The following is a 21,111-nucleotide window of genomic DNA, read 5'->3' as shown; positions in this document are numbered from 1 at the left end:
ATTTAATGCCTTTTGCCAGGCCCCTTTTTTGTTCTTCTGTGTAATGTATGAAAGAACTTGTATAATTAATTATTGATCTTTTTTGTGCTCATGTAAAATGGAATTTCCCTTGCTGTTTGTGTTGAAATAACCAAGTCATGACATGTCTTCTTTCAGCCCAGAATCTGTTTTCTACACTAGGTCCAAGAATGTCTTCGGAAAAGATTTGCATTCTTTGTATTAGGTCACCAGGCACAAGTGTTCCTATGAAGAATAGCAATGCCTGAAGAAAAAGAAACTGTCTAGTTTGAGTTGCCTGTGACCTTCAGTTGCCCTTTCTGCCATGCCCTAAAGCATTAGAGGCTTAGAATGTCTAGAAATAAGAACGTTCAGACATCCTCATCTTGAGATGTGCTTCAGACAGACAACATTTTATAGGATTGAAAACAAAATCAATTCTGCAATGTACTTTTCAGAGAATTTCAGAGAACTTAAAAATGAACACACACAGTATTTGATATATTTTACTCTATTCAGACTCTGCTGTTGTTTGGTCCAGTTTTCATGAAGGGTTAGCTCTGAAGGATTTGACAAAACGTGAGCAGATGTACAAGGAAACACACACTGAGAATGCTGTTGATGGTCAAAATAGATGAGACAGGGCACAAATGTAGAAAACCAAAAAGTAGAGCTACAGTACTGTATATCTGTTTAATTGATGAAGTTGTTGATTCAAGTGTTAGAGAAGGAGGGTATCAATACTTTCATCTACCAAAACATCATTGCCTGGAAAAGGCTGTTGAAGGCGAACAAATCCTTAAACATTCTCACAAGAACTTGAAATTGTAGAATTTGTTAATATTGTATGCAACTGAGGCTACGCAAACACGGTCAATGAAGAAATTCACATTTTATGAAGTGGCACATAATTTTTCAGAAATTGAATGTTAGCCTCAAGGATGCACAGATGGAGGCTGGATAGGTTTTATGATAAAAAATACTTAGAAAATGTGTTTGTAAGTATCAAATGTTTTTGAAATGCTGAAAATTCAATTGAAATTAAGAGATGAGATCTATAGACCACTAACAAGTTGGAAAGAAACAATATTGTTATGATAACAAATTCAGTAATATTTGTAACAAGACTGAAAAAGTAATAAAGAGTAAACTTTCCTGCAGCAGGCTGATGAAGCCCATTCATGAATTCTGCAGATGAAACTGGAATGACACAATGTTTTATGATTGCTTTATAACTCATTAGTCCAGAAACCCTCAAGAGGTGAAGTTTATCTTGATTTACTATTATCTAATAACCAAGACACTGAGATCAAAGGTGATGGATGCTTCATAGGCTATTATTTATACAAAAACAAATGGAACTCGTACATCTTAACATACAGCATCAAAGGTTTCAGGTCACTATTTAGAGTAAGGCTGTACCAAAAGGAAGCACATTTAAAGTCAGGAATCCAAGTGGTGCTATTAATCAGTTTTGAACTGTGCTATAGGAAATGCTGTGCAAGTTGGGCACTATAAGGAAAAATGAGTTACTGAACTGCAAAGCACAATTAATAAAAACAAAACAATAAATTATTCATATCAAGACAAATGTAAAATGGAGAACCACCATTTCGTCTAAAACTAATATAATGGATTTCTGAAAGAATTAAAAAGTAAAACAAAATCAAAGGAAGAAGTACATATTCTAAAGGATACCAATACTTAACTTCAGAATATAAAGAGGCATTACTAAATATACTTCTTGTTTATTTTTTTCAGTTATTCAGCAATGAAGAGACAAATAACATGATTGGTTTTAAACATGACCCACCCTTCTACATACAATCGTTCTTCATATGACTGAAGCTGTGGTTTCAGGGCAGGTGAACATTTAAACTTTTGAAAGACCCATTAGTAGAACAAAGTATATGAACTTTTTATCTGGGCTTCAAAGAGGAGGACAGGAAGATTTTAATTGAGCAATGACATTAGGGCACAGGACTGAGGTAGACACTTCAGTTAGTCTCCCCACGAGTGAGATGTGAAAAGTGGCTTTCAATGTATAAGCACTTTTTTACATAAAAAACTAGGCCATAGAGGTCAAAGAAAACATATACTGGACCTGGGCTGGTTGGTTCTACTGTAATGATACATCTATATGCACAAGAGTAGTAATGTGGTAAAACCTAGACAGATTAAAGTAAAGCATGAAAGAATTGGAAACCTTGACAATAGAACATCAAGTGGTACAATCAGGGTAGAAACCTGGAAAGATTGGAAAAATACATATATTTACTAAGGCAACCATTCAAGTGGGGTTAGTTATACTTTAAAAGGCCAAATCAGGACAGGTTTTCTGTTTTTCACATTTACATGCATTAGACTTCTAAATTTAGTTGACCTATTTTAAACAGCTGTATTGTGAATAGTGTGTATTGTGGACCAATGAAATTTGGAACAAGTAACAGGGATTGTTGAAAGTTGATGGTACTTTAGGTGATGTATCCCCTGGTCCGGGAGACCCACACAGCACTTACACAACTTAACTCTTAGTTGACTTGATTGTAGGACTATTTAGAACTGTTTGACTGTTTTCAGCTCTGAAACATGATGAAACCTTGATTCTGCACTCTAACATTAGTGATCACTTTAAATCGTTAATAGACACTTTCTAGTTGTGGGGTTTTCAAGTTCCACCAGGGCATCAAGTGCTAAGAGCAGCTTAAAATCTACAAACACACTGGACCGTCAAGAAAAGGATTGACAAGCCCTGCATTAAACCAGTGATTGTGACTGCTTGACTTCTTGTTCATTAAAAATTCACCAGCTCCTAGGTATCCCAATTCCTTCCTTTCAGGTCTTCTGGCTAGGTCTCCTCTCTTCTTCAAAAGAGATCTTCTTTCTTTTGCTCTCATTGGTAGTTCTACCCTTTCAGTCATTTGTAGCACCCCTCAGTATGGCTTCTGGATTTTCTCAGGCTACAGAGCCATTTGTTGAATCTCACAGGGCTCTTAGCTTGTTCAAACCACAGCCCACTGGCAGAACACTACTAAACACAGAGTCCTTCTCCATTTGTCCCTCTCACATGGTGCAGGAGCAACCAGTAGGAGAGACTCTTTTTCCCTGATTCTCAGACATTTTGGCATCCTGTATCTTCTCCTTGGAACTACAAAGTTAACTGCACACACCTGCTTCCAATTACTTCACCTCTCAGTAGCCATTTTTTGATCCAAGATGAATGATGAGAGGAGTTTAAGCTAAAATTGTGACCTTCTACAGAAGCTTCCTAGGGACTCTAAAAGTGCTTCTTCCAGTCTAAAATATAAACTCTATCACATGTTGTTCATAAGAGTAGGAGTTTTGACTTCACTGTTCTGACTAAATTCCATTCCCAGAGTTTACACCAGAGCTTATACTGGTTTTCTGCAGCATTAAGCATGTTATTCCCTCTCTGGATGGGACAGCAATCCATCACATGGAATATGCCCCAGAATTGTTGATCCCCGCTAGTATAGCTAGTGGACTGAAGAAACCAGGATAAAGTAATTAATTTAAGAGTAGGACACTGCCTATAGTGGGGTCTTAAACCGACAACTTGCTTATGCACTACACTACACCATCCCGGCCTACCTAAAGTTCATCCTTAATTAAAATGATGACATAATTTCTCACGTCTCCACCTGGTCTGCTGTGTTTAATGGCTGCCACATGTCAGCAAGGTGAAATGGCTGTAGCGGAGTCAGCCGCTGTAGCGGAGCTACAGTAGTTCGGATACGGTGACGTCAGCGCCCTCCCTGCGCGTAGCAGGGACCTCAGTCGCCTGGGCTGAAAGAGGTCTCCTTTAGCTCATGTGGTTGGTGCCCTGTTACATTATGCCGGAGACCCGGGTTCGTGCCCCAGGAGCTGCAGGACGGAACGGGCGGCGGGGGGCACGACACCGCGAGGAACCACGACAGTCACATTGGTGCTGTGACTCTGGCGGAAGCGTGGAGTGTCCTTCGCCGAGGCAAAGTTCAGCATGGGAGGGTGTAGCGGAGCTTGTTCGGAAACGGTGACGTCACCGCCCTCACTGCGTGTAGCAGGGACCTCAGCTGCCTGGGCTGAGGGAGGTCTCCTTTAGCTCACTTGGTTGGTTCCCTGTTGCATTATGCCAGAGACCCGGGTTCGCACCCCAGGTGCTGCGGGACGGAACGGGTGGGATCGCTTGGGATGAAATGTGCTATATTATTGGTATCAGTCTGGAGTTACAATATACTGTAAATACAAAGTGAGCATCAATTCAAAGTCTCCTATTATAACAACTCTGTTTGTTATCAATACACTTTAGTTTCAGTGAGAAGTAACCAAGCTTGTCATTTGAAAATATTTAATCTAAATTGAACAGAGTCTTCAAAATCTTGATTACAATACTTAAAAGTGAACTGTATGTGATATATCATATTGTAGTAACTAGGCCATTCATACAGGCTATGTTACTTTACATTTCAGAGATTATAAAAAGAGTGCATTCTTCCAGGATGCTCTGTGGTTGTCTCAGGCACTGTTACTCAGCAGAAAACTTATGACAGAACCACATATTTTCTGGTAGAACAGATTTTACAAGCTGCGCACTTGAAAAGAGAGGTGTGCAGATGGTGATACCATGACACATATTTCAGTTGTTGATGTAATGAAACAAATATTAAGTGCTCACAATGTAATTTATTTTTATTTAATGCACTTATCTGTGAAGTAATATGACAAAATAAATACTCAAAATTATTTTTTTCAATTGATGTATGCATTTATTCACTGATAACTAAACAATTTTGACACTGTAAATATCAAGAGACCAATTTGGTCTCAAGACATTGACAATTTGTATGGTACTTAAAAATGAATAAATTGAGGAAAGTAATTCCAACTGTGAAATTGTTTATCCAACAAAAACATCTGTAACAATGTTTCAGTGTTTGGCAGGTGAATATGTGATATGTAACAAAACCATTACCAGTATAGATAAACTTTGATGTAATTCAAGCTGCTGGAAACACCTACAATTAGCATTACCAGTTATTAAAGAGGGAGATTTCCCCAGTTTTGCAAAAAAGAAACGGAAAACTGGTAAGGTTTTTCCAAAGATGCATGGTTTTCCAGGGTTAAAACGTGAGCATTTCCTACATATGATACACATTTCTTAAAATTGGAGCTATATTCAGTCACAGAGATTCATAAAAATGACTTCCTAGCTCATCTAATAAGAAAATCAATAAAACAATTAATTAAAATTAATAAAGGATTACCAGGGTTCAGTAAACATCTTAGGAATTTTCTCATTTCACTTTCCTGACACTTAAGCAAAAAAAAAACTAGTGTTATTTTCAATGATGAACAGCTGTGGACTGCACAACGAATTAGATAAGTTTGACCAATTTTCAAAGAAAAAGATGCGAATTATGTTCCCTTATACAGTTTCTACAACACAACATTTACTGTATTTTTCTCACGTGTGTATGGATTAATTTTAATTATTATCTGAATGACAGATGCCAGGTTTCTTAATTTGCCTCAGTTATCTTTTAATTTATGTTTGCGAAATGTAAAATGATGTCACCGATGGGAATGCAGACATTACAACGGTGTTGTTTAATACGATATGGGACGAAAAGGGGATACTACAGTCAACTGTGAAAAGCGAGGTGTTTCTCCTCGACTGACAGGTAGAGGCGGCAGTGAGTATTCAAGCCTCTGGAGCTCATAGCCGTGCTCTGTGCATGTGTGTGAGATCATTATCAGAAACTGCTGCAGGACTAGTCAGAGAGAGAGCGAGATGGAGCGAGGCAAATACTCACAACTCTGATTGAACACAGCCAAGGGGGAAAATCACTGAAAAAACACCTTCTTCTGATCATTCACAACCGCCTTTCCCATGTCTGCAAACTAGCGTCACTACACCTCAAGTGGGATTCCGGATTTAATAAGGATACGCGTTTTGCTTTCTTTTTTCGCTGCAGCAAAAATCAGCTTGATTTTTTTTTTCACTCCAGGTCTAGGATTTGAGAGGGAAGCTATGGAGGTTTCTGATTGACCAGCAACATTAAGCAAATCAAGTGGATATTTTCTGCAACTAAGCTACGGCTGTTACCTTTGCGTTCTTTAAAGCGGAGCTGGGAAATTCATCGATTTTGAGCAACGGATCTTATCGAACATATTGATTTGATAATCAAACCCTTTTTAATTTCTACATTTTCTTATTAACTCAGCCTTCATCAGACGCCATTTTCCCCTCTTTTTTTCTTTTTAAAGCCTCGCTCTGTTTGACAGATCGCCGGGAGGATGTCATTGCAGCCGGTGTACGTGTAAATGGATTTTAAATAACACACAAAATCGGAAAAAAGAAGATTCGAGAAAATAATACAAAATTGGATATGGGTTAGTAAGTAACTTAAGTCTTAGTTTTTTAACGTGTTACTACAAAATGTTGTAATATACTTAACCGCTGTATTATTTAGCAATAAGGAGTTTAATAATAGTGTGCAAGTTCCATATACTGTACGTAATCTGCATGCTTCATGAAATGCCCTTCAAAGAAGAGACAAATGGTAACTTTTTAGCTACATGCTGCGAATTTGTAGCCGCATATATACTGTTTTATACGCTTTCTGATTACGTTTACTATAATTTACAAAATGTTTAACAGTCTAAAATAATATTGTTTAAAGTTTAGGTTCCTAACGTTGTCGGACCTTTCTTTTGAGAGACACTCGACCTCGATAGCTCTTGGTGAGCTGTCGTTTTGTTGTCTGTATTACCGAGGTTTTGAACTTAAACTTACTGTTATTAATACACACTTCTCTATACATTCACCTATTATAAGATTATTTTTTTTCAAACAATTCCATTGCGGGGTTTTGAGAAAACAGTTACAAGGTGAAATGAAGCTAATAACTATAGGGACTGGAGTCTTCAGAATGCAGTTAAAGGATGAGAAAATATTTCTGGGTTTAGGGAGTTTACTTGGAAGACAACTGAAGATCTAATACCAGTTACATACATATGTGCAACGAAAGAAAGTACGAGATTAAGTTTTAGTGTCATTATATGTTGCAATCCCTTCTATAATATTTGTTTCACGCACAGAACTGTTGTGGAATTAAAGGTATTGCGTTTTCTAAAATCATAATGAGCTAAGTAAAACTACTTTCGTAACAAAATTGTATATGGATGTAATGTTGAGCTATTATGAAAAAGTTTCCCGCGAAGAGTAAGTAGTTGGGGGGGAAAGGGAGCAAAGTGCGAAACGAACTAGACGTCCTTTGGTTAAGTAAGCAAAGGACACAAGGCGCTGCAAAACCCGCTAAAAACTGGTATGTTCGCGCATCAAACTTGACTACAAGCTCCACGAAAAGGCATCAAGCATTATCTACTAGTGAAGCTAAAAAAATTATAAACATCGTGCACGTTTTATTAAATCATGTCTGGCTGATGGAAATGCGTATACATTAGAGGGCATTAAATAGATGATAACTTACTCTGAAACTAAGCTGATAAAAAAGGTTTTATATTGACTCAGTTCCTGTGTATAGGGAATCCCCTTTGATTGCTGAGTACTGCATTTGCTGCTGCAGTCTCGCATAGTGAGGGTGGTTTAGCAAGGACACGACTATTGATCTTTATGTAGGTTTTCACCAGAATCCTCTGGCCTGTAGCTTCAGTGTTTAAATGTCCTTTTCGTAATTCAGGGGCTTGTAGTGGATTTTTTCTTTTTGTCAGACATTTCCTGAAATTTTTATCACCTGATATGGCTTGAATGCCAAGAGCGGTCATTCTGCAGCATTACGGTCAAAAGGCCTTCATAAACGCTGTCTAGCACAAGCATCAAAAGTTCCCATGTAAATCGTTGTGTGTTAACATGCAGGAAGCTAATATTTCTAAGATAAATAGCGCTGAATATATTAAACATATCAAGTCTAAATTTCTTCTTCGAAACAGTCTTGTTATCCTCGTTTGACTAAATGCCTGTGTAAGAGGTGGGAGGGTAATTTTCATCTATGACGTTTGTCAAGATAAACCATAATGAATCACCACTACAACCTTTACAAAAATCAGCAACTGAACCCATTATCACTTTTTTGCTAGTGTGATATCAAGCTCCAGATCCACAAAGAAAACAGTTTTGTTTCAGTTTTCAGAATACAAAGTTGTTATTGCACTTCTTAATAAATAATTTTGAGAAATATTTTAAGCTCATCCAGAGGAAACAAAACCTCCCCAAAGTGTAAAAGCCACTGGATCATGGATTTTAACAGCCTTGCTCTTTCTCACATGCATGTGCAGTAGGCAGACTAAAGTTTTGTCAGTATTCTGTATTCAGGGGTTACATTTTACATTTACATTACATTTTAGTGATACTGTATGTAAGGCTTAATTGTAGTAGCCTTAGGTAGATGTTGAAATGCAGTAGTACTGTCACTTGTGCTCTCACAAAGGTGAAGAAAGTATGTAAGAGTATTTTGTCTAGGTGAGTGTATAAGATTGTTGTGGTGTAGTAAGGTGTATAAAACGTAAAGATGTTATTAAAGTAAACTAATCATAAAATGGCTGTCTTCTGATTTTCAGGGTAACCATATGTCTTTTTTCATTTAAAGATTGGAGATGATCATGCAATCTGAGCATGGGTCCACAGAATGTGATGTGAGTTTACTTAGGTTTTCTACATCTTAAATTAAACAAAAGCTATGGTTTGTTTCACCTTATTTTTCACCTTGATGACTGTATTTAGGGATAGCATTGTCTGAAAATGATCAAAAGTATATTAATGCATGTTTGTAAACCAAAACCTTGTCCAAAATGATAATGTATGTACTGTACTTACATTGTTTTCATATATTCTTGTCATTACGTCTGAAAATGATTTGAGGAAAATTAGTTTCATCTTGAATAATTACTGAAATATGTCAGTCCAATCTTGAAACCCCTTTCTTCCAAGTGTAAAATATGAATATGAAGGATAATTTACAAATGTATTCAATGATCATACTTTAAAAAACACAGGGATCCATCAACCCAGTGACATTTCTACCGCTAATATTTCACTGATGTAACTTTTGATAATGTGTGCTTTATAATCAAATTACATTTGGCTGCATTTCTGAAAATGTTTACTGTAGACAGACAAGGAGGTGGCCTCACTGTTTAATATTTTTCTGGAGGCTGGAGACCTTTAAAAACTTCTTGTGTGTAACAAATGGATTATAGTATCTAATTTTTCTTTTAATAATCTCACATCAGTACAACAACTGAAGGCTGTGGGAATAAAAGAAAATCACAGCATTTGTAAATTTTGTGAGGATATTAAATGTGAAACCCAGTGTGTGAGTGAAGTTCATGAAGTTGTGCTCAATGATGGATGATGTCCTGTGTAACATGTTTCTTAGTATGTTAAACATCAGATTTTCAAAAAATGCAGTGCTATAGGGCGGTAGTGAAATAAGTATTTGTACTGTACATTTCCATCAAAATCTTCTTTGAAATGTCAACTGGTAGCTGTTTTTCTTCAAGACAACCTATTTTGGAAACATATCTTACTTTGAGAACTGGATCATTCACTTCTCTTTAGGCTGCTTAAGTTTGAATGATAGAATTAAGACACCCAAGTTTTTGTTGTCCTGCACAACAGATGAAGAAAGAATAGGTGTCTTAGTCTCTTAGGTGTACATAAGTACAGCTACCTCATCTTTAACATCCCATATTTTAAAAGACATTTACTTTTCAAAACCCCAAGTTTGATGTTGTTTTCCATGAGATCCTAAAAACCGCTGATCATTTCTGAAACTTTGCTGCCATTTTCCACCTGAACTCTTAGCTCTACACAGCTGTACAGCTGTGTACAAACCTGATCTGTCCACTTTTACTCTCCTTTCAATAGTCTTCTTCCAGCTAGGTTTCACAGTATTTACTAAGCAATAATTTCACCTCAGCCTTTTAGGACCATAAGCAAGTCCAACACCATGTACTGTAAATGTTGCTGTGTAATGCAGTTATAGGAGTTTGCATTTATAGTTTTCTAAAAAATATTGTCACACGAAAAATAGTACAGCCTAGATAGTTTTATTCTTTATTCAATACAATTATTAGTCCCAGATGGTATTCTGGGACTAATAATTGTAAAAGCTGAAAAAGTATTTCAGCTTTTACAACTTTATGAGTAATGTAACAAGAACATCTTTTCTGTGAACTAAAGACAGTCTGAAATACTAGAGCAATTACTTCGTTACTAATACAAATGTACAGGACTAAAATATGAGTTTTATTGCAAAAATTTCCCTCTGCATAAACTTGATAATTGTTCATTTTACTTATTTTCTCTGCAGTGGGTGGTGAGCTTAATGTTTACTTATAGGGACAATTAAGACTTTTCCAACACTGGAAATTTGACTTTTGCAATCTTCTCAATGTAGTTATTTCTGGGAGAGCAGTTATGAAAAGCAGCCCTTTATTAATGTCCATTAATTTTTATTTCACTTTAGTAATCTGTTTTGATAAATAAGTACAGGTTCCAATCCATTTGTCATTAGAAAAGAAGACCAAACCCTACATTTACTTTTCCCTTTCAGTCAAATAATTTTCAACATAAAGGTTTCAGCAATTATAAATAAAGGAATATACTGTCAGCACAGTTAGAAATGGTGAAAGTGATAGTAATACTGGATTAGAAGCTTAGTTATTTATAGCTGCTGCCAGTTGCTGAAATAATAGTAAAGTGTATTTGTTGATAACCTAAGTGACACTAATAAGGTACAATATACAGATATTACCTGTGCATCCAGAGCATCCATTTTAGGCTGCTGTTTAAGCTTGCAACATTTTACCTTATAACATTCTGTGGCAGCACAGGAGCACATACTGTGAGAAGGATTCAGGAATCTCTCTTATGAATTGATTCTGTTGGCATTCTAAGTATAGTAAAAATGCAGTGTAATCCTATAATGACCTTTAAATTTTAAGTTAATGGTAAGTTTTCTTTCTGGAATTCTTTAAGAAATCAACTCATTTTGCTTCATTGTGTAGTTCCATGGTTAATTCTTCCCATCGCAATTGTGTATATTTTTGTAATGTGCCAGAAGTAGTAATTTTGTTTTTCAATATGATAAGATTTCTCCCTATATTTGGCTGTGGTTGGATTTCCATGGCAACCAGCCAAAACTTGACAGGAGTTAAAGGAAATGGAAGAGACGACCAAGGACAAGGCATATTGTTGGCAGGTTTTCTGAGCTGAACATCAGAGGAAGTATACCTGTTGGCAGTGTTCATGAGTTGAAAGTTAATCTTTGTTATTGACAGCCATTTTATAATCCAGATACAGTAAAACAGACTAGCTATATTCTTCAGTTGATAAAAAGCCAACTCATATTCTTGATTTTGGGAAATGGCAACAGTAAAATATAGTTAAATTGATAGCTGTAGCACATTAGGTAAAGCCTCAACAATTTTTGAAAGCTTATTGAGTTTGCCTTTGCATGATTCCCTTGCTTTCACACTGCTCCACAGCCTTTCATGCTTGTCTGCACAGCTACAGATTTGTGAGTTAATGTATTTTTTACAGGATTTGTAAGACTGCTTAACTGCGTTTTGAGGTAATCAGAAAAAATGTCTTATTTTCAACAGGCATTTAGTCTTAATTTTCAAAAGTCATAACAACAGAATGTGAGTCAGAAACACAATATGTTAAACATTTTTTTCAGCTCTTCCTGGCAAATGAGCAAATACCTGAGGAGGTTTATCACATAGTAGTTGCTTTTTTTAGTGCAGCCTTCACTTTTGGACTTCCACTTAGGCCTAATGTAGCAAACACCTATCTAATGAGAAGGATAGGATTAATAAACCTTTAGATTTTATTTGTTGTTGTTAATTTGAAGGCTTCTTCTACTTCTGTTCCTGTCTGTTGGTAGGGTCAAAACCATTTCCTGACCAGAGTCTGAACTTTGAATGTGCATGGCAGGGTTAATTGAGTTACATGGAACGTGCCATCTATAGTGCATTGTTTTTTTACTGCACCAGACACATTAAAACCCTCTACTATTTTTATCTGAATCACTGAATGAAAAGATCCATTGTTCTTCTTGGAGTTAAAATGTAATTGTTTTTGCTTGTTCTGGAAGATTGTATTGGCATTGCAGCTGAAGTAATTTACAATGCTCTCAGTCATTGCGGTTTTGTTATTACTTACAGATACAGTTGGTATTGGGGGTGGAAATGGTCACTTTTATTTTAACTTTTTAATTAGAAGCCTTAATCACAAAGCATTTATTATTGGTAAAGGTTTCAGTTTTTTATGACAACAGAAATGAACTAACATATTTTATGAAGCAGGATGAAATACTAAATTTCTCTTTGACCCTTGTAAATGTTTGATTCATTAGGCTAATGCTTTTATTTAAAGCGATTTCTTTTGTACTCATTGTTACAGCTGGATATTGTACTGTAAGTATTTCATTCAAGTACCTTCTTTAAGGATACAATATCAGTGTTCCACCTAGGTTTTGAACCAACAAACTTTTTTCATGAGTATTGAACCCTAAACACTACTTCCTATTGCTGCCTACCTTGGTCATTTTTATAAAGAGGAAGGTCTGATGGTTTTACTTCAGGAAAAAACATTGCAGCCTGACAAGGTATAAGTGGGAGATGAATAAAAGTGATGGAATCTAGGATTAACTCTCAGGCTATTTCATGATTGCTACAGTGTATTATAAATTCTACATAAATTCTTCAGCTAGTCATTATAAGTATATGATTTGAATTATTGCAGGGATGTAGTATGGCTGACTTTAATATAATCTTGAAAAGACTCAGAAGAAACATGCATTGTGAATAACGTTAGTGCCATTTTCCTTTTCACTCTTTTCTATAAAGCTTAGCTGAAAATATAATATAAAATTTAATCTTTACCACTGTGTATGTCGTACAGGAAAATTTCACAGTGACTGACACTATTTATTGGAAACAACTCAAGATGATTAAATCTCTAGTTATTGTGAGTAGTAGTATTTAATTCAGCACTACATGTCACTGTTTCTTTTAAGTCTCTATTCTATTATTTCAAATATAATAAAACTACCTGTGAAGTAGAACCAAGATTAATACTAATACAGACGTCGGGATAAAAAAAAAGTAGTGAATATTACTTTTCGTATAAAACATTCTTATTCAGACTGACATAAAGTATATAAGACAGTATATAAAGATACTTGAGGCAGGCACATGTTAGAAGTGCTAGTTTCCATTGAGCAGTAAACAACATATAGGTGAGGATTCAGTTATTATAGAATAGAAGGATTGCCATTGAGAAGAGTGCACAATAAGTTGGTGGTTAAAGTTCACAGTAGTGTAAAAGAGATCCCAGCTGCTGTACAAACTGATGAGTCTTGAGGAGACACTGAAAGGTGGTCAGCGACTGAGCAGATGTGATTTCAATGGGTAGTTCATTTCACTGCTTGGATCCAGGGATGAGAGTGAATGAGCACTGGAGGCAAGGCAGCACAGAGGAGGACAGGAGAGGTCAGGAGGCCGTAGAGGGACAGAAGAAACTCTGGAAATAGACTGTGGCAAAGTGGTGGAGGCCGCTGCAGGCAAGCAAAACAAGTGTTTTGAAATGGATGTGTCCACCAGTAGGGAAACAAGGTAAAGAAAGGCAGAATTCTGAGTTGGTGAAGTTAATTATCAGCTCTTGGTTAGATGTGGTGACCACTTTGGACACTTTAATCTGAAATATTTTTTGAGACAGGGAAGACAACTAGATCATGAAAAAATAGTAGGTTGGGTTTTATTGGATCTTTATTGTTGTGCGATAATACTGTAAATCTGATCTCCAGTTCTTAAATCCCTTGGAAATTTGAGTCTTTTGAGGAGAAAGGCCAAAGAGTTAAGAGGTCTGCCTGTCAGAAAGCCCACTGAGTCATGTTACAGCTTATTTTGTAGTCGGAGGCAGAGAGAAGAGATGGTCAAACTTTCTCTGATCTGAAGAGTTGATGTCTTACCCTCTCTGTTCACCTCTTGGCTGATTATTTAATTAAAAAATCAGGGAATCTTCTACCAATGTTCTGCCAATTTCTGTCTTGTATTTAAAGAGGTGTTTACTGTATGTGGCCTTTCTACTGGCCATCAATTCCAGTTCTCCTTTTGTATAGGCCTGATTAAAACTGACCTGTATTGACCCAAGTGATGATCATAATACAGAATATTCAGTTAGCTATGCAGTATCACCATTATCACATGTAACCATATATTATACAGTATTGCGAAACAATATATTAGACAACAAAATGCATATTGCTTGCGGTATAAAATCCCCAATTTATAAAATTATGTTGATGTGTAAGCAAAATGCCAACTTCAGTCAACTTGTAGAAATTGTTTCAGCTCTTATCAACAAACCTAACTAAAAACACTCCACTGACATCTTGAAGTGATTAAGAAACTGTGCTTGCATGCTAACATTAGCCTTAAAATTAAGCTAGCAAAATACAAAATGTAATAAAACAAAATAAATAATTCTAGTGAATATACTTTCAGTGGATGCTTTGCACTTTAATGCTTGTTTATTCAAAATTCAACCTGACCTTGCATAACAGATAATACAGCATATTAATGGATTCCTGTAATGTATTAAATGATGAAATATTAGTTTTAAGGAACCTGTAATTCTGCACTTTCTTGATCAAATCATATTGCTCATTTGGGCCACCTCTTTTGCAGGATGTTTTGAAACAAAATAAAGTCGTTTTAGAACAATCGTTGGTAGGTTGCTGATCCATTCACTTGCAGTCTACACTAAGTAACTCCAAGACGGTATGTCCTCAAGAAGTGCAGATAAAATTAAGTAATTTGTGTGTGTGATGTGTGATGAGAAACAATATCAGCTGAGTATCAACCCTCACTTAGGAGCATACTGATATTTCTAAAAAAAAATAGAGATAGTCTGGTAATATTGTCTGGCCTCTAGTATTAATGAGGTTGATTTATTTTTTTCTGAGATATAGCTTTCATATGAATAGTTGCACATGCTTCACTTGGTCTCCAACTGACAAGTGTTTCTGTTTCACTGTTTAAATTAATGAGGTATTGGATGTAACAACACTGCACAGTGAGAATCCTAAACTATATAACGGGTATGTCGCAATATGAATTCTCATTAAATTGTCTTCCGTTTCTTTTTGTACACTGAAGTCTATGACTGAACCTCAGTCAGTCCTATGTGATAGTTACAATTCAAGTGGGATACATTTGTGGTTTAAGGATTATAAATATTGTAAGATAATGCCTCAAATAAGAATATGACCTACAATAGTTTTAAATAGTTAAAAATTAATCATGGTTCGCTTGTAAGGCCGTGCACAGTAAATAAGAAACTTTTTTTTCTTACTTCAGAGAAAGTTTCCTGAGTTTGCCATCTTTATTTCTTAAGCGAATCAACTTTTTTTTGTGTGAAAAGAGGTAATGAGAAGCTGTTTAATTGAAAAGGATACCCCATAAAACCAGCTTGGCACTTGAATCATGTTCTGGGTCGGTTTCTGTCATCTTTGGCAAAGATTGTTACCTAATACTTTAATGTCCTGGACTTGTGTGCTGAGTAAATTGCCATTTACCTCTGCAGACACTTAAGGTCTGTGACCGTTTGGCAGAGCTGTCTCTGATTTTTCCCAGATTGCCCTGTTTCATGGCCTTAAAAGGGATTGTGTTCAGCAGCTCCTTGTTTTCAGTTGTGCCACCTACAGTAAGATATCCTCATGCTATTTCAGTGAGAGAAGCAGGCATTTACAAGATCGCTTCCAAAGCATTTTTCCACAATGTAAATTTTGGTATTGTTATTCAAACTCGTTCTTAATGTTTACATAGAAAAATGCTATTTGTATTCTAGTTCTAGTTTTGCAATACAAAACTGTTTTGTTTCTTTCTTTCCATTCTCACATTGCCTCTTGCTGGACGTTCATTTTCAAACCATTACTAGCAACCAAAGGAGCTACTGTAGCAGTGCTGAATGGCCCCCACTCATTTGTAATTTTTTTTGTTCCATGTTCCCTGAAGAGGCTTGGAAATCACCAAAATATATATGAACACCAAACTATAACTTTTTTACCAATTGGACATGTGTTCCCCCATGACTCTGTATTGGGTAACACAGAAAATGGATTGATGGGAACCAGAAAAAGGATTGCTGGAAAACTGGTTAAATCATGTTCAGCCAGGGTCTCTAGGGATGAAAAAATAGAGTGTTCTTGAAGTACTTCCCTTACCTGTACGGGTTATAAATCCTGTTTAAACATAAACCTTCTAAGTGTGTAAATATTGAAATGGCTCAGTGATTTTGAATAATGCAGTGTAGTCTTCAATTTAAAGAAAGCTATCAATATGAGTTAGTAACCTGTTATCTTAGTGCAGATGTGTGCCTTCGATGGCTTGTCCATGTTTTATTTTTAAGTCACTTTTTTCGGATTTTTGAAAACCTTGTTCATGTGATGATGAAATACATAATGGCACAAGAAATTACTTCTACCCCCTTGTGGAAGCCTTTAGAGTTTTAAAATAAATGCAATTCAGTGTCTAGACTTCTTGGTTGAGTGTTGCTGTTATCTTTTCTGTGTAAGATCATTTATCTCTAATCATATTTTTGGTGAATTGGGGCCAGAATAACATGAATCGTCCAGCTGGAGTGGGGCCTTTGGACTACAATCTTGCCTTGCAGTGCTCTTAATTAAGTGTTGCGTGATATTTTTCAAATAGTTATGATATCCATTTGGACTAAATGTTTTTTACTATACAATTTTATTTGTCCTCATGGGACTGATATGTATAAGTACAATATAATTTACATTTACTCTTGTGGTAATTCCATGTATTAAATATATTTTGTGTTCAACCCAGAGATTTTATGTGGCATTCCGAATTGGTATACATTCATTTTAAGTAAATTTCAGAGTGTAAACCTTATATGGTTGCATATCCCTTTGTGGCACTAACTGCTAAATTCCAAGTGTAATCCTCTGAAATGGGTTGCCAAGCCTTCATTTTCAGCCACTTTGAATTTCTTCCTGGTTTTGCACTGTTCATTTTTTCTTTGGATTGCAATATGCTGCTCACTTGAATTTAAACCTGGAAATTTATATGACCAGTCTAGGATTTTCCACCCTTTTGTTCTGATGAACTCCTTTGTTACACTGGCCATGTGTTTTCGGTCTTTATTATAGTGAGGCTCTGCCCAATACGTATGGAAGCATTTTCTTCTACATAAGCTGACATAATGTTTCTATAAACTTCAGAATGCATTCTGGTGCTGCCATCATTAGTTACATCATCAACAGAGACAAGTGAGCCAGTTCCAGATGCAGCCATGCATGCCCAGACCATGACATTACCTCCATCATGCTTCACAGATGAGCTGATGTTCTTTGGAACATCTGCAGTTCCTTTCTTTCTCCACACTTTAACCTTTTACCATCACTTTGTTAAAGGTTTATCCTGGTCTCATCTGTCCATAAAATTTTATTCCAGAATAAAATATTCCAGCTTTTTTAAATTTGTAAATTGAAGATATATCCATACTAGATTATCCTTTTTTTTTAAATTTGCTATTTCCAGTTACCCTTATCATTGTCACTTTTATAAATTTCTTTGTCTTTTTGTAACATACAGTATGAAATTTAATTTGTACTTTTCTCTGTTGGGTGGGGATGATGAGTAACCACTCAAAATGTACCAATGCCAAAATTCCAGTGTTTAAGTCTTTCATTTCAAGCCCAAGTTCACCAGACATTAAATTAACGCAAAGTATAAACACATGGAAGCAAGTGTGCATACTGTATACTACTTTTGGCTTACAGAAACAAATGCATTAGAGATGAGTTTTAATCTGAATTTCACTGCATATGCTCATTCTTGGTATAGTGGTAATAAAAAAATAACTGTAGCTTTCAACAGTCTTTTCATTTAGGTTCGTAGTACAGAAAAGAATACACGAAAAAATTAGGGTTTGAATATTTCCAGTTTCCTTACAAAACTTAAGTACTTGGTAGAAAACCATGGCAAGGAAAATCCAAAATTAATAAAACCAGTTTTACTGTATTAGGTACCATGGTATGTAGTTTGTATCTGTAACTGGAATAACAAAACACTTGAGCAACACCTTTCCTATTGCAATTGTTAGAACATGAGCACCAGTATCCCTGGGGCACACTAGTCCTAACATCTTAAAACTATTGGGATCTACTGCTGAAGTGAGAGTTAAAAAACCTTTCTAGTTTTTACTTCTCCTATGCGGACCACATAAAAAGACATCAAAGCTCATCTAATATACATATTTACAAGTTAGTTCCGAGTGTCTCCTTTTATCCAAATGTCTTTTCCTCCTATCCGCTCTGAAGGAGATCTCTCTTGTGCTGCTGTCAGTGCAGTCAGGCAGTTTCCTTGATGAGCAGAAAAGCAATATCAAGTGCTCTTACCAGCGGCCCACAGGGTCTGTACTGATTTTGGTCTGCTGTGTGATATTATCACTAGGCTGATTAATCTTGTGGTACAAGTCACTCAGTTTAAACTGGACATCACTTGCTTGTAAGGCACTGTAATGGATTGTGAGGTTTGGGATTGAGATATTATGTTTTTGTGAGGGTGGAATAGGTTATCGTCACTCAGAGATGTGTGAGTGGTATCATGGACCTCATCTGAGGGTGTTTGGTAGGAGAAAAAAAAATACCTTATTGAAATGATGCCAATGTAGGTATGACCTTTACAATAGTAGGGAGACGGATTTAAAATATAATTATGTTATATCTTTAAACTTGGGAATTCCTGCTTTAATAGGTCTGCTTGTACTCTTAAGGTTATGTGAGTTTAGTACTGCACTATTAATGTAAGTAAATGGTTTGGATCATTTATGGAATGTCAAACATTCAGAATTTGGTGTTTTAATGAAGTGTTCTTGACTGTTTGTACCAAAGAAAATGATAAATGGCTTTAAAAAATCAACACTTTTACTATTATAGCAACTTTGACTGCTAAAATATAGTGTAGTTTGGGTGAGAAAAATAAGCTTTTCATTGATCAAAATTTCAAAATCTGGAACAGCCTTGATTACAACAAATTACTTATCCATGAACATCCTATATAAAGTGTTGTAGTAACTAATCTTATTACTTTTACGAATCGTATGTAATTGAATCATTGTGAGATGTTCCTTGTCCTTAATATCATTTGTTCCTCTGTACACAGCCACGAAATTAAATGGGTACTTTTTATACTGTAAAATATAAAATGGACTGTCAGTTTAAAACCAAATTAAATCATATTTTTACGTAAAGAAGAAAAAACATGTAGTGAAGTGATAGAAATACAAATAATTTTAGCCTTTATATTCTAAGAACATGTGACCTTGATATTCGGAAGATTAAGACGTTTGTGCTCCCAATGTTACACAGAAATGCACTTAGGAAAATACATTGTATTGGTTATTGAGGACATGGTCTTGGTCTAAATACTCTTGTACAATTTCAGGAAGAATTGTGTGCTGTACAATTTAAAGTGATAAACACCTTATGACAGATTAATGCTGTAAGCTGTGTTGCCATTCTGGACATTCCATATGGTGAAGTCGCTGAAACATGGTAGAGGCAGGCTTGGAATTGATAGACTATATTGTATGTTGTAGTAGTTCAGGTGGGTAGCTGCGTCAGCATGCGTAGGCTGCAAAGGAACAAGTAATAGGTTTATTCCATGCTGAAAAAAAGAAGAAAGAGAACACAACGTTTCGGCCGTGGAGCCTTCTTCAGGTGACACCTGAAGAAGGCTCCACGGCCGAAACGTTGTGTTCTCTTTCTTCTTTTTTTCAGCATGGAATAAACCTATTACTTGTTATATTGTATGTTGCACTCCATTTATCAGGTTTGCAACTAGCAGTCTTGGGTGGTCCAAGACTTAACAGTTGTCACCAGTTGTCAAGTTCATAGATCTTGACTGCTCCCTGAGATGCTAGCAGCATAGAGTGACACAAAAATATGCAAAGTGCAGTCCAGAACAACAGTGGAGTTAAAATCAATCAGTAAAGCAGTATGACTCATAATAATTGCAAAGTTTTATTTTGATTATATTAATTTCTGTTACTTATACTTGGTAAAAGATAAGAAAAAAGGTTTACATTTTTGTCACAAGATTAGTAGTTCAGTAAGCAGGACTGGAACAGTTGAATACGTTTTAGTTTATATTGTGGGGGCAATCCAGAAGAAAAGTTCTTTGTTTTACTTTGGCAAATCTTCTGTCTTCCAGAATCAATTTTTTATATGAATGTCAGATTGTATTTGATCTATGAAAGATGGCAGTATTGCTAATAAACATGTTTTAACACTATGAAGAGCTGAAAGATTGAAAGGCTTTTAAAAAGTAAGTTGAATTATGTGTGTCATTTACATCGTTTGTTCACAAATGTTAAACGCTTTTAATAGGTGTTCTTCTCTTTGTGGTTAGCACTGTATTTATGGGTTAACATCTTCTGAAAATTGTTCATTTAAATGTCCAGAGAGCTGACTATGTGAAGGGCAAATGCTTGGCTTGTTTTAATAGTGCTGACAGAGTAGTATCGGATTCATAACGGCATTTGGTTTTCATTGTACTTCTGCTGCGAAGGAGATATTTCTTCATTTAGCTACCAAAGTTAAAACAGAACACCATGACATTATAGTATTTTAGCTTTGCCTCTAGGGGGTTAACCTCCTGCAGCAAGCTGAGAGATAATTTGCAGTATGATAAGTATAATTGGGAGAATCTCAACTCTGGATACTATGTTGCCTGCTGCTGCTAATGGGTTTTTCAGTGTCATCTAGCACTCTTGGAGAAGCCAAATGCCTTTGCTCTGATTTTCACAGTATCTCTCAAACTTCTAGAATTATTGTAAAGTAATTGAATAAAAAATGCCAAAGGGAAGACTTGATGATTTCCATCTCAACCGCTGAAGTTATTCTGTGAGAGCTATTTACCTATTTACTATTTACCTTCTAAATCAGTCCATTTTTCCAATTGAACCACCATTGAACCTGTGCGTAAGATATGTCGGCAATATTACTGTTCCTAATTAAGCAAACTTTTCTTTCCTTTTCTGTCCATGTATTT

At 35.9% G+C, this 21,111-nt stretch overlaps 1 protein-coding gene across 5 annotated transcripts in view; it reads left to right on the top strand.

The window, feature by feature from the left end:
- The first annotated feature begins 5,744 nt into the window (after positions 1 to 5,744).
- The window catches only part of setbp1 (SET binding protein 1), a 97,014-nt gene continuing 81,647 nt past the window's right edge, over positions 5,745 to 21,111 (top strand). For 2 of the 5 annotated variants that reach the window (XM_069187176.1, XM_015364971.2), the window contains exon 1: positions 5,745 to 6,390. The gene's annotated coding sequence lies outside the window, so the exon portion shown is untranslated. Of the gene's footprint in view, positions 6,395 to 8,606; positions 8,653 to 21,111 lie in introns of all 5 variants that reach the window. The other 3 variants (XM_015364962.2, XM_015364980.2, XM_015364985.2) reach the window with 3 other exon arrangements.

Source organism: Lepisosteus oculatus, chromosome 3 (assembly GCF_040954835.1).
Source record: "Lepisosteus oculatus isolate fLepOcu1 chromosome 3, fLepOcu1.hap2, whole genome shotgun sequence".
NCBI lineage: Eukaryota > Metazoa > Chordata > Actinopteri > Semionotiformes > Lepisosteidae > Lepisosteus > Lepisosteus oculatus.
The sequence above is the reverse complement of the archived record's forward strand: the minus strand, read 5'-3'. Positions and strand labels throughout refer to the sequence as shown.